The sequence below is a fragment of the Pezoporus occidentalis genome, unplaced genomic scaffold (assembly GCF_034315485.1).
Source record: "Pezoporus occidentalis ecotype Australia unplaced genomic scaffold, CSIRO_AGI_Poc_V1 ctg3, whole genome shotgun sequence".
NCBI lineage: Eukaryota > Metazoa > Chordata > Aves > Psittaciformes > Psittacidae > Pezoporus > Pezoporus occidentalis.
In genome coordinates this window covers 10978296-10992030 of record NW_026914940.1, presented here as the reverse complement: position 1 = coordinate 10992030, position 13735 = coordinate 10978296, and positions in this window count along the sequence as shown.

Here is a 13735-nt window from a genome sequence, read left to right as displayed (position 1 = left end):
TATAATACTAATTATTTTTTTATTTTATAGATAAATATGATGAAAGATACATAAATATATATAGCAATATTGCATGTGGAAGTATGTATGATATATATATACATAGTTTATTGTGTGCATGCACTGGCATTTGGTAGCAGAAGTGTTAGGTACTGAACATTAAAAACACAGGGGTCTTGCACTCAAGCCCAGGCTGAGGGAGCATGTTCACAGCCGGAGATGCACTATGGGACATTCTGTAAATACAGGACATTTTGAATTAGGATTACAATGTATTTACCCTGTGCTGTAGTGTATGGATCTCAACACACTGATTTTCATATTGCTGGTTGGCATTACCTGGGGGCATTGTACGTGGGGCGTTCCTGGGTTCCCAGGAGCAGCTCCAATCCCATGGGAAGGGATGGGCAGCCATTGGGACGAGGCGGCCATTGGGATGGAGCAACCATCGGCCTTACCTGATCAGTGCTTGGGGCTGAGAGCTGAAGAAAACAGACATGGTGAGCAGCTTCCTGCAGGGCCTCAGGGATAAACTGCCCTAATCCAGGTCACGTTGCCAACAGTTCCCTGGCTGCGCTACTGGCGGCTATCAGGCGTTCAGCAACATCTGGCGCTTGCAAGTGACGGTGTTACGTATTCACCCTCAAAAAAACCACAAATCCCTAAGAAAAACAAGCACTGGAGGACTGCATGTGCAGATGCAGTGGTGCCAGGGCTGAAGGCAGGCAGCAGAGCTGTGGGGTGTGTGTCTGCTGATGCTGGAAGCTCCACACCAGGAGCGTTGGCCATCCCCTGCCTATCCCACCTCCATCTCCTGCTGTGGCTCGCCAGTGGGAGGAAGAGTGAAAACCCCTCAGTTAGATGCTGTTGTGTCTGAAGGGTGGCTGCAGTCCCTGGGGACAGAAAATGCTTTAGAGCAGCACTGAGCCACAGCACATGCATAAAATAAAATGCAAATACAAGGGCACCAGTGCCAAGCTCTCCTTCTGCTCATCCAATCTACCCTTTCAGGGCAGTGGTCCACCCTTCTTTACAGCAGTGCCACCTATTATTTGCATGTCAGGGAATACTGTTTAAGCTGTGAGAGTGTTTTGAGTAGCAAAATCACCTTTGTTGGGTTTCTTCGGCATTTTAAGTGCCCCATGCCTTCCAGCAAGCATCTTCCAACAGAATCACTGCAGATGATGCAACCAGCAGACCCTGGAGGGGACCAGGTCTGCAGCAATGGAGCTGCTTGGCATGAGGCAACCTGTTAACAGCATCATTGAGCTGAGTGCAACCCTGAAAGGCTGTGGCCTGTCATCCACATCCTGCCCTGGATAGTGGGTTAAGCCAGGTAGATCCATGTCACTGAAAATATCTTCATCCTTTCCATGAGGATTGCTTGGCAGGTCTAAAGTCCAGGTTCAGCCTGCAGAAGGGGATGCGGAGGGAAATGAGTGTGAGGGAAGGCAGATGCAGGCATTGAGTTGTCCCATCTCTTAAAAGCTGCCATGATCTGGGGTTATAACCCAAAAGCACCATCAAACCCTTGTGAGTGGCCAGGGAGCCACTGATGATGATTGTTGTGAATGTTCCATCTCTGGCAGTGTTCAAGGCCAGGTTGGACAGAGCCTTGGGTGACATGGTTTAGTGGGATGTGTCCCTGCCCATTGCAGGGAGTTGGAACTGGATGATCTTAAGGTCCTTTCCAACCCAAACCATTCTGTGGTTCTTTGATCTGCAGCAGGTGGTCGGCTGCTGACCTAAAGCACTGTATCAGACCTTGAGCTGGTGAGAGCTCTGGATTCAACCAAGCAGGGGGAGTGTTAAACCCGTCAGAGGTTTTAACACAGTGTGGCAGGAGACCTGCCACCATCAGCCCTGTAGGACAGCTTGAACACAAGCCGAAAAATCATAGAATCATAGAATAGTTAGGGTTGGAAAGGACCTTAAGCTCATCCAGTTCCAAATGATATGATTGAAAGCACAACACAGAACTGAGAGCTGAGCTCGCTGTGCAGACACACAGGCACAGGGCTGGTGTTCACTGGCCTGGACCTGCCACAGGCACTGACACTTCAGAAACGGTGGCATAGGCAGAAATCAGAGCTGCTGCTCCGGAGCATGGACCCTTTCCCTGGAGACCAAAATAGAACTGCTCGTGGCTGAGCTGCGCTGCTCCCACTGGCCAGGTGCAGTAGCTGTGATCCGCATGGGAGCGGGTCACAGTGGGGAGGCTTTTTGGGGGGCTTCTCCCACACACGCGCTTCCACACCAAGGTGTTGCAGGGCAGCAGCTTCCTTAATAGTATTATTAAAGTACCTTTACTTAGCAGGTACCCCAGACCCTGCCTTCGGGCTGTTGGTATGCAGGAGTTATGTAGCAGGGACAAACCTATGCACTGCCTAGGAAGGTGCGGAGATTTTGCAAATGCGGGGATGGTTTTGTCCAAAGGCAGTACATCTGTAACTGATTGTGGCTCCTTGTTTACGGATCCGGGAATTGGCAGCAGAGGGATTAAAAGTGGTGTGTTTAGCTGTGAAGGGAGAACGTTCCCATCCCTACTCCAGCACGATGGCTCTTGAAGAGGCCTCCCTGCAGCACATCCACCACAGCCAGCATTATTGGCCCTGTAGAAACCAATTCAGGCAGCCAGCCTGGTGTGCACATGTGTTTGCATGTTGCACAGACATCAAAGCAGCCTCTGTTGCCTCCTATTTGAGCTCCCTAACCTTGAACCCCTCCAGGGCTGGGCTCTTCATGTGAAGAATGAGTTTTACCTCAGAGCATGCAGGAATGGCTCTGCCATTGCCCACAGCTGGTTGGAGCCATAGGGGATTCACCATAGCAGTTTCAGAGGGAAAAATTGAACTTTTGGGATGAGCTGGGTACAGGGTGATATTGCCAAGCTTCCACAGGGTGCAGCTGGGAGTGGGCATAGTCCTGGTGCAGCAGTGCAGCCGCTCTGCATGCAGGGTGGTCAGGACTTCAGTCCAGCGGTGTCTCCACTTCAACCTCTATAGGCTCATGGTCAGGATATATGGATTATAGACACCACAGGGCAAAGCTAACACTGGAAATCAGCTCTGTCAGTGAAAATGGGCACTGAGGCTGTGGGTGAGGGGTACTGAACTGGGCAGGGTGTAACAAAACCCAGCAGTGTTGGCTTACAGAAGGGCAGCGGGTGCTTGGCTGTTGGTTGTGACTCACTTGGGCTCCCACAGGGAAGTAGACTTCAGGAAAGATATTGATGTAGTCATTGTATCATCAATATCTGCATTAACGAGTGCATTTCCTGCATGGGGGTAAAGCCAGGAACCCTCCTTCAGAGCAAACTCCAGGCAACAAACCCTCATGTAGTGCATCTTAGAGGATCCTCAAGCCATCACAGGTGAGCTCCCACCATCTGATGGGGAGAGGTGAGGAGCCATGTTTGGCTGTGGCAGCTGTGCTCTCAAACCTTAAAAGCAAAAGTGTCCCTCTTTTACCCCCCAAATGAACCAGCTGATGGATACTTCCTTAGGGAGACAGGCCTGGTAGCCTCCGTGCCCCCATCATCTCAGGCTGGGCACGATGTGGCTCACACTGCTGTGGGAGGGTTTGCTGTCTGGCAAAGACACACAGTGATGATAAAGAGCATCGAACTTTGGGAACAGTGAGCCATAGTGTGGCCCAAGCTTTATTTTACTACACCTCTGTTCCCTGAAAGCAGCAAGTCACTGAGTGAGAGTAAATGCCAGAATAAGCTTGGCTCTCTGGTGTGTGTGTTATAGGGATGCTTTAGGAGAGCTGGTTTGTGCCTGGGATTCTATTTCTCCTGTCTGGATGCTCACAGGTGTCCTGTGGAGCCTTATCTTTGAAAACATTCAGTAGCTCTACCCTGGATCAGGCCTCCCTTTGGCCCTGGGCATGGGAGGGGACCTTTCTGTCCCTGCCTAGAAGCTTTTTTGTGGCAACCTGGTGGACGTGGGTCCGTGAAGGCACCCAAGAGTGAATTCCTTTGGGATCCTCCCAGGACAGGGATATCATGCAAACATGTATGACCAAATGCCTCTCACCAGGGACTACTGCCTGTCCATTATCAGACCCTGGTTCTCAGGTTGGCAGAGCACAGGTCTAACAGCAATAACAGTGGCACCCAGTGTGCTTCTCATCTTCAAAGCATTAGTGGTGGGAATTAGTGCTCATACCAGATAGACGAGTTTCCTGACCCTCGCTCCACAGAGAGACAGAGTAAATGGTGTGATGAAGGGTGAATCAGGTCACGGCTGCAATGAAATCACAGCAGTTCCTGCCTGCCCGTCCCGTGACCATTGAATCTGATGTAGTCATCAAGGAGGTAGCTGGCATGCAAGGAAGTGCGGGAGCCAGACTCCTCTGGCGCAAGTCACGCAGCCCGTGGGGAGGTGCTGGGCCATGACTCACCTTTAGAGGCATGTTCCAGTGCTGGACGTGGCTGGGGAGTTGCAGGGTGCATCCTCCAACAACTCGGTCCTGGGTCTGGGAGTGACACCACTCAGTTAAGGATACAGAAAGGGAGTAAAGGGAAAATAAAGGGAAGCAGTTCCTGGCTGGATCAGGAGGCTTAACTTTTTGTCACCTTTGAAAGCCCAAGCGTAAGATTTTAACCCTGTGGATGGGGTCTTGCTGCTGATGTTGGGGTGAGAGGGCTGTTTGTGTAAAGTGAGGACTCAAGCCAGGACACTGGCCCCAAGGGCGGATTTGGTCTCACCAGCTGCTGGTTGACCTTGGGTGAGTTACTTGATCTCCCTGGGGAGAAGCCTGCTCTGCAGTGAAATGGGATCAGTGCAGAGCTGCAGCTTCTGTAAGAACCACAGGGAGAGGAGCAGCACGGCTTCCTGGGCAAATACCTGCAAGGGGGTTTGGTGTGAAACAGAAAATACTTAGCAAAAGTAAAATGATGACTTGGCTTTACCTTCATTAACAGAAATGTGCCTCTAAACACGGGTGATGTGGTTAGGGCAGATAGCAGGGAGGAGGAAGCCGCAATAGTACTGGCAGTTCCCCATGCACAAAAGACTAACAGTGGGGTGTTGCCTGTGAGCCAGCTTCCACGTATGTTGCACATGATGGGCCAGTGCTCCCTCCTCCCTGTACCATAGGTAGAGCTAAAGGAGGAAAGAGGCTGGCAGCAAATTAATATCAGCAAACTGAAACGAGGAGCAGCCCAAGGGACTTGGGTCTTGTCAAACTGGAAGTGTATCTGGGAATTATTTCTTGGTTACAGTAAATAGTACATGATGTAGCTGACAGCAGGACTGGGATTTGATTTCATAGAAAATATATGTTTTCCATGTCAAAGGGTGTCTCCACCTCCCACCCACTGGGCGACGCCTAGGGTTTTGCAGCCAGGAGTTGTTAGTACTTGACATACAGTTCCACCATGGAGAAGAGCAGGAGTTCAGAGCTGTAGTGGGCAATCAGCCAGCTGCACCTGAACTGGCTGCAGCGACAGCCCTGCAGCACACAGGTTTCTCTGTGGGACAGCAATGCACCAAGCCAAGAGCTGGATCAGCTTCAGTGCCTTGCTGGTGGTGTGCGTGCTGCCCAGCCAGTGCTGGGGAAACCAAAAGGCACCAAACGCACTAAGCTCTGAGGGCATCGCACCTGAGAAGCTCAAATGAGCAGTGGGGATGGCTTGGCCTGGCTTTGTAGTGCAGGTCATGGCTGAGCTCCTAGAATAATCAGTGGGCTCCTGTAATTACCCCAGGGACATCACATAGTGGCCATGCCTTTCATCTCTCCCATCCTCCTTGTGGCACATCAGGGCTGTGGCTCTTACAATGGGTGTGAAGTTTGTTATTGGCACTGCAGTGTTTTCTGTGGCTTTCAGGCTCCCCTGCGCAACAAGCATCACTGCCTGGTTGCCTGCAGTCTCAAGGGACCCAGTCTAGTGACTCAAATTCTCCCTGTTTTTGCCCACTGCTCTTCTTTGGATGCCTGTTAACAGGGAGGTGGTTAATGCTGGGGTACTCGTTTTTGCAGCCTTCTTGTGTCTTTATCTGCTGTAGGGATTTGGAGCCTTCAGAGTTGGAAGGATGGTGCAGTCCAAGGGCAGAGCCTGCTGCAGAGGATGGATGTCCCTGGAAGGGAAGGTAAGAACACAGATGGAGTGAACAGAGTGTGAAATTCCCACCCTTCTGTCCCTCCTGCAGCCTCAGAAAGCAGCTGTTTCCATTGTGTGAAGAGCCACCCCTGGGCAGGGCACTTTCCTAAGGTGAGAGGTGGCCCCAGGTGAGGTGTGGGAAGGTGCCAGGGGGTTGCAGCTCTGCCCATTGGGCATGCTGCCCGCTTCAGGCCTTCATTCAACACGGTGGGGGAGAAAATCCAATAGGTAACTCCTTGCAGCTGGACCACCCAGCACATCTACCCTCTCTCCCAGCTTTTCTTACTGGCCATTAATCACAGAATCATAGAAGCATTAAGCAAATGCAGATTTCATGGTCATGCTATAGAAAGCACTGCAGGGGAAGCAGCCTGGGTAGTTGTTCCTGACTGGATTTGAAGGTGCCCCTTAGCTGACCCTCTTGTCCCTTACACGTTTCTAGCCCAGAACTACCCGTTTGACAGAACAGCTCATTCTTCCACATGCAAGAAGCCCTCTCCTACACCAGCAGCTGATTCTATGGAAGCTAGAGCTTTTCCTGCTTGGTCTCAGTGAAGAACCCACAGGAGTTTATCAGGATGCTTGCCTCCATGTCTGCAGCAACCCCACCTCAACACCACCCTGGCAGCATCAGCGGGAGGCAGGGAGCATCCCTGCCTGACAGGGAGGGCCATACAAAGCTGCTCCAGGGTGGCTGGGTCTTGTGGGTGGCCAGTGCCTAGTGCAGTGATGGGAGCAAAGGGCAGCAGGGCAATTGGCCGTGCAAAACCCCCCGCGGAGGGAGGAGTGTGGTTATTAGAGAGTTCCGATCCTCCTCCCTGTTGGTAGGATACACAACTTTTCCTAAACACAGCCTGTCCAGCTGCATTCCTGAAGCACGCATTCCAGGCCGGCGTAGCTCACCCGGAGTGTGGCCAGGAATAGTGCTGCGGCTTCGTGTGGGACCTCTCCCAACTACATTTTCAGTTGAACAGGGACATTTGGCCCATGTGCTTGTACTTGTACCAGTATTGTAATTACTGGTCTTTTTTGTTGTTTTCTACTCAACGCCATCTATTCTTTATTCTTCACCCCTCACATCTATGACTTGTAAGCACCACCACCTTTTCAGCTTTATCTTCTGCTCCTTGAGCATCCAACAGATGCTGTGCATGTACCACTGTCCTCTGTTGAGCTGTGCATCAGGCCAGTGTGGGTGCCAGTGAACAGGGACACTGGTGGAGCTGCCTTCTTGAGTTGATATAGTTAAGGCTTGTTGTCATGCAGCTGCAGGAACTAACTTGTGTGTCTAAAACCACATAGCTGAGATTCAGCTGGCTACACGTAGCCACAGAGAATGCTTTGCTGGAAGGGCAGTCACTGTCTTTCTGATTTTTATCGTTGTTTTGTGATAACTGGCTTTGAAAGCACTGGTATCTGGAGCATAGTTTTGGGGTGAGAAGCTCAGCTTTCATTTAAATGCACATTTGCAGCCTTGACAGTTGCAGAGACAAGCTTTGAGGTGACTTCTGAGCATGCTCCCATGGTTCAAAAGATGCAAAATATCCTGTGCTTTGGTTAATAAAACAATCAGAAAGGAATATGAGTTTTTTTAAGGCTAAGTTGTGGTCCTTAAGCACTTGGCACTGGCAATGTCAGGGAAAGAAGCCAGTGTACCAAGCCTTTTTGTTATGAAGCTACCTATAATGTTGAGATCCAGGACTGCAGGGATTTAGGTGTCCTGAAATAGATGACGGATTCTTCCCTTCACTCCTATGAAGTGCTGAGAAGGACAGTGGTGAGCTCAGTGGGCCACCTCTCATACCCAGGACCTTTTAGAGGAGCAGGAAGGAGGCATCAGATCAGGTTGGCTCCTTTCCCTTGTGTCGTGGTTTAAACCCAAACCATCTTGCCCTGCCTTTTACTGCCCACATGCAACTGTAATGCCAACACTGTTAACCTAAATACATACAAGTAAGATATTTTTATAACCTTTTTTTTTTTTGTATGAATAGCTGCATGAAAGAACATTTTCTCCTGCTGAAGATCACTGCACATCAGAGCTTTTCCCTTCCAATAGATAATACAAAGATGTATTTGAGGGGCTTCATGTCCCTCAGGCTTGGTATTGCTCCAGTAGAGGCAAAGACTTTGTGGCTCAGCAATCACAGTTTTTAATCTGCTTTTTTGTGCTTCCCTGTGCTGTTTGCAGACGTAATCACAGAGGTCAGTCCTTGCTTTCAACTCCCCCCTTGCTGCCTTGTGATGTTTACATGGTGTGTAGTGTTCTGCAAGCTTCAGATAAACAGATATAAAAATCAGTGTTGGTTTGCTTCAGGAGAGTAACCCCTGGAGTCAGCAGCCATTCAGTCATAACCTTTAACTCTCACACCAAGAAGTGACTTTACAGAAGAAATAAATAGAGTATCAGCTTAGGGTTCTCATGTGTCACACTGTTTTCACATAAAAGCATTAACAAACTCAGCGCAGCACGGGGATGCAGCAATAAAGCATCTGGACTTTCTTGGCCAGGCATGGAGTAAGGCATGCCTGATTTTTTCCAGGAAGCAAGTGGATTTGCAGAGAAAGTGCCAAGAAGTCACGGCAGCATCGCTGTTATTACAAGGAGGGGATTTTCAGCACACACTGATGATGGGTGGCTACTTCATCTTTAGGATCGTTTAGTCTTTCTGCAGACAGTTGGAGCCCAAGTCCTAGAAGATGCCAGAAACAGGGAGCGGTACTCTCCAAGAGGTTTTTCATCAGCCTGGAGCTGGCCTGATGGAGGTGCAAGGAGAAGGCACAACACTGGTGCTTGCAACAGCAGGAATGAATTCAGAGTTTAAGTGCATATTTCTGTGGCAGCAGTTCTCTCTTTTCCAAGTTTTAGCTGGGAAAGATGCAATCTTCTTGTAAAATAGAAAGAAGACCTAAGTAATACCAAAATATCTATTTTCTAAAGGATATATTCTAAATACATCTTGATTTTAAAATATAATTAAAACTGCAGGAAATAAAGCAACTTGCTGCTTTGAGCATCTTCCCATTTAAAAAAGACGAGTCCCGTCTCCTAACTGTGGCTAATACTGCAGCTACACAGCCTCTTGATGAGCTGCTCATCTCAGCATTTGGCTGGTGGGCAGGAGCATTTTTTGGCTCCTTTCCCAAAGGCTGAGGTACAAGCCATGACAATCCCTCAAAATCACACAAAAAAATCCCCTTTACACGTTGGCAGCGGATCAGGTGTTTGGGGTTGATGGAATAAATAATCCCTACTATAGTAAAAGTGGGATATGGGGCTGCAGGACTGTGAATAACTCAGCAAGTTCAGCAGGCTCATAATTCAGAAGAAGCCCACACAGGCCACCTGCAAGGCTGGAGCATCGATTTTGGGTTTTTTTTTTCTGTTGGCAAGAGCTGGTGTGCATTAAGAGCCTCTGAGCTCTGCAGAAGCAGTTAGGTGCTGTACCCAGCCACTGCAACTCAATCCTAAAGGACAAAAAAGTTACCTTCTATCCTTCCTTGGCTCATGGAAGGCTGTGTGAGCTGCCACCTTACAATTATAGGCCAGCTTGGGAGAAAATTTTGTCACTCTGATCCAAAATGCATCACCCAGCCCAGGACAGGACCTTTCTTCTGGATTTTGGCAGCTGCAATGCACAGTCGCCTGGGTTTAACAAGTCCCCGTGCACAAGGAGAGCTGCAGGCATGCGGTGGCTCCGTGCTCATGGTGGTGATGAAATCTGCCTCCCTGCTCATCAAATGAGTCAGATTACCTTGTGTTTCACTGGGGTCAGAAGTGTGCTCAGGATGGTTACTGCAGCTTAGCTCACAGGCAGAATACTGTTAAATCTCAGTATTTAACTGCAAGGAGGAGTCTTGTTTGAGTCTATCCCAGCCTGTTCTTTAGGTTGCAGGTCCCTAAGAGCAGATGTTGCTTTTATTCAGTGCTTTATTATGCAATGTGATTTACCACCCCTATTGCATTAAAAAAGGTGGGTCCTTCTAAGTTTGCATTTAATTTTAAGGTTCTTCTGCTCTAACTCACGTGGGTTTCGCCCAGGCTAGGAGGGACACAGTACCTCTATCAATCTGAGAGTGCAAAGTAAGTCTCCTTTTCTGCTGCCAGAACATCTATCTTCGTGCCTGCAGCTGCTGTTGGCAACTTTCCTACTGATATTAGTGGAGCAGGTTTTGTTCTTAAATTTGCAGTCCGTGTCCCTAAGGCATACTCTAGCTGGAAACTCTGTGGTGGTGCAAATGAGGCTTTTTGCTGACAGCTGCAGTGGACCAGTAGTCTGGAGGCAAAGCTGGTGGCCAAGAAATAGCATTTCCCAGCAGATACTGTGCTATTTATTGGAAGGTATTAAGCACTGTGCGCAGGATGCCGACTTTAAGAGTGTGACCACTGTAAATACATCAGCTTGAGCATGAGGAAGGAAAACTCTTCCAGATCCAAGTTTAATGATCAGCTATTCCAGTGAGCGTAAAACTTGCATAAGTGCTTATATCTTTCTGTTGAACATCCAATTACTGCAGCAAAATTAATTCCAGATAATACAATTGAGGTTAACTTAATGGAGAAAAAGCATGGAAAGCTTTTTTTGAAGGGGACATGTTGTGTTCATCTGTTTATCTACATGCATTACGGGAAGGACATAAGCTCTGGTGTGGGAGGGTAACGAGACATGGGGCCTAATGGAGGTCTTATCATGTGTCTGTGGAAAATACGTATCATCTAAGGCTGTGTGTGTAGCATAGGAGAATTAGGAAACCTTGAACAGGTGACAGCTGATTAAACAGCTGAGTTTTTAGATCTCAGATCTGTTTGAAATGCAGAGATACATTATGGGACAGCTACCTACCTTAAATTGCTTGACCACAGTCTTTTCCACCCATTCCCAGGCACTGTTGTACAAAGCTGTTATTGTTTAGCCTGTGCAGAAACAGCCTTTGTCATCATATTGGAGCCTAACTCCTCCAGCCAAATTAGATCATTGTGGCAGTGTAGGCAATATACAACCCTTCAAGCCAAAATGTAAATTTGTTACTTTTCCCATAAAACTCATTTCAGACTTTTTGGAGCAAGCCTTCCTGCTGTCTTTCAAATAGAGTGTTTAAGGAAGAAAGAGAAGGTAAATTCAACTTAAAATCTTTAGACCCAAGATCAGCCCCAAAGTGTTCATGTCATTACAGTCAGAACCCACCTTATCTTCTGGTGTGGTTTCACTGCAGCTGAGTGCTTACAAGAATGGCTGATGCCATGAGAACAGTTGATCCCTTTTTCACCCATCCCTGGTGCTGGGATTTGTGCAAGTTTACACTGAAATGTATTTCTCAAGGAAAATCAACTGGGGATACCGCTCAACTCCCTAATCTTGATGGATCTTCAAAGTCTTTCCCCATCACAGTATCCAGCCTTATCTGGACATAAACAGAGAGATGCTCAGTGCATCTCTGGGCCATCTTCCTCACATGGTCAGGCTGTACAATCATCAGCTGCTTCAACAGCGGAAGTTGGAGTAAAACCGTAATGGATGAAAGATTTGTAGGCTGTAAAGAGGGACAAAACACAAAGCACAGATGGATGCTATTCCCAGATAGAAGAGGAGTGTGTGTGGGAGTCAGTTGTGCTCCCTGTTAATCCTTCTTCCCTAGGGTGCATGGGGTCTGGATGGATCTTCCTGGGGGGGTCTTGGGTAAAGACCTGAGACCTTGGATGATGTCAGCTATCCATGTATTCGTGCACTATCACACATTGCCAGAAAAGCCTCAGTTCCCTCTAGAAAGGGGAACCTATTTCTTCTCCTGCCGGGGGCTGAAGCACAGAGAGCAGAGCATTACCGTGCTGATCTGACTAAGCTGACATAATAGGCTTCAAATAAATAAGTCTGAGGCAGACAGTAATTGCAGTAACATGGGCTTAGTGGTGAAAATGCAGGTGGCCACAGGTATGCCCCAGCTGCGAAGGAGGGCATTGTCTTCTCCTTTGCTTCTCACCACATAGGGCTCCATTCTATGATTTACAATTGTAGCTTGATTGGCACTGCAGACCTGAACCAACAGATGAAATGGAACCTGATAGCCCCTCTCTGCTCTATAAAATAATATTCCAAAAATATACCCCTGTTCCCCAGGCATGGAGAGCACAAAGGGCAGGAGAGGACATCACCTCCCAAATTCTGATTCTGTCTCTCTCCCCTAGCTGTCCTGACTGTCCATACAATATGCCTAAATATTTCTGTTGTTAACAAAAGAAAGGAAAAAGGGAAAGGGGTATCCTCTATCAGCAGGCAAAATGCCTGGTTGCAATGCTTGACACAGCAAAAGGTTAAATTCAACTTCATCATGTTTTCATGAAGTGTCTGCTTTCCAGGGAAACTCTGGGTTTAGAAATGTGAGGGGTTTGCTGCCATCATGTTACCTCAGTGTACCCCAGAAGGCAGGATCTTTGTTTCTTTGGTTTTCAATCCTTTTCTATGGGCTGTCATCAGCCACAGAAGGTCTTCTGTGGTGCACCAGCACCAATGAGTCTTGTAAAATACCATTTTCCTTCTCTGGGAGGACAGAATTCAGTGCTTCCTGGGGTTTTGGTCTTTGCCAATGAAATGACCCATACAGATAGCAGCATAACGTGTGTTAAGTACAGGTCCTGTAATGTTTAGCAGGGTTACAAAAAAGTCATCACTGGAGTTAAGCCTCTTCACATATAAAACTCATTTTCTGACCAACCACATGCATGAGTTTAATTTACTTTATCCTGTACAGACTATCAGCACCAGTGAGTCTGGGAGCAAGCTGTTGTTTTTTTACCCTAGAAAAGCAACATAGAGATGATGCACAGGGTCAGGGCTGGGACAAACCAACCTGGTGTGGAGGACATCTAAAACGACACAGAAACGAGCCTGCATGTAGAAGCTTTAAGTGGTGCAACACGATTCCTGCAATTAAACTGACACAGTATCAGTCAGATCATTGATCTGATTTGCTGGGCTAACAGAGGAGGGTGAAAACTCAAGCTGGCAGATACCAGAGTTTTGGCCCAGGATTTAGTTCTTGGACTGAATTCCTAGACTAAAGTACAGCTCTGAAGGCTCATCCATTAACTGGTTGATTCCTTCTGCTGGGAAGTGATACAAGACATCACTTTTACCAGTGAACTGGATGGATGTCTCTTCTCAGAACTCACTGTTGTGAACTTCAGAGGCATTGTGTTATGCACAATATTCATCTCCCTGGCGTGCTGGATGAAAATATCTGTAATAATAAGGTAATTGGCTGCAATTTAACATATTAAGCAATATGACCTCAGAAGTCATCAGAGAGTACAATGGAGGATTTAGCCCCTAGTATAGGCAATCATGGCATGTGTTTCAATGGTGCAGGTAGTACTAGAACTGCCCCCTCTTGGAACAAAATGCATTATTATCCCAAGCATGCAGTTGGCATGGATCCACCAAGACCAGTATTTGGAGCACAGAAGAATCCTGCAGGCCCTCCGTTACATCTTCCAGCCAACTCTCTTCTTCCCCTCCCAGATAAAATGCCCTGCAGAAGCACTGTAGAATTTGGCTCTCAAAGCTAGAAAGCTCCAACTGTAGCCAAAGTAATATCCTAAAATAGAAAGAAAAATGAGACACCAGAAAT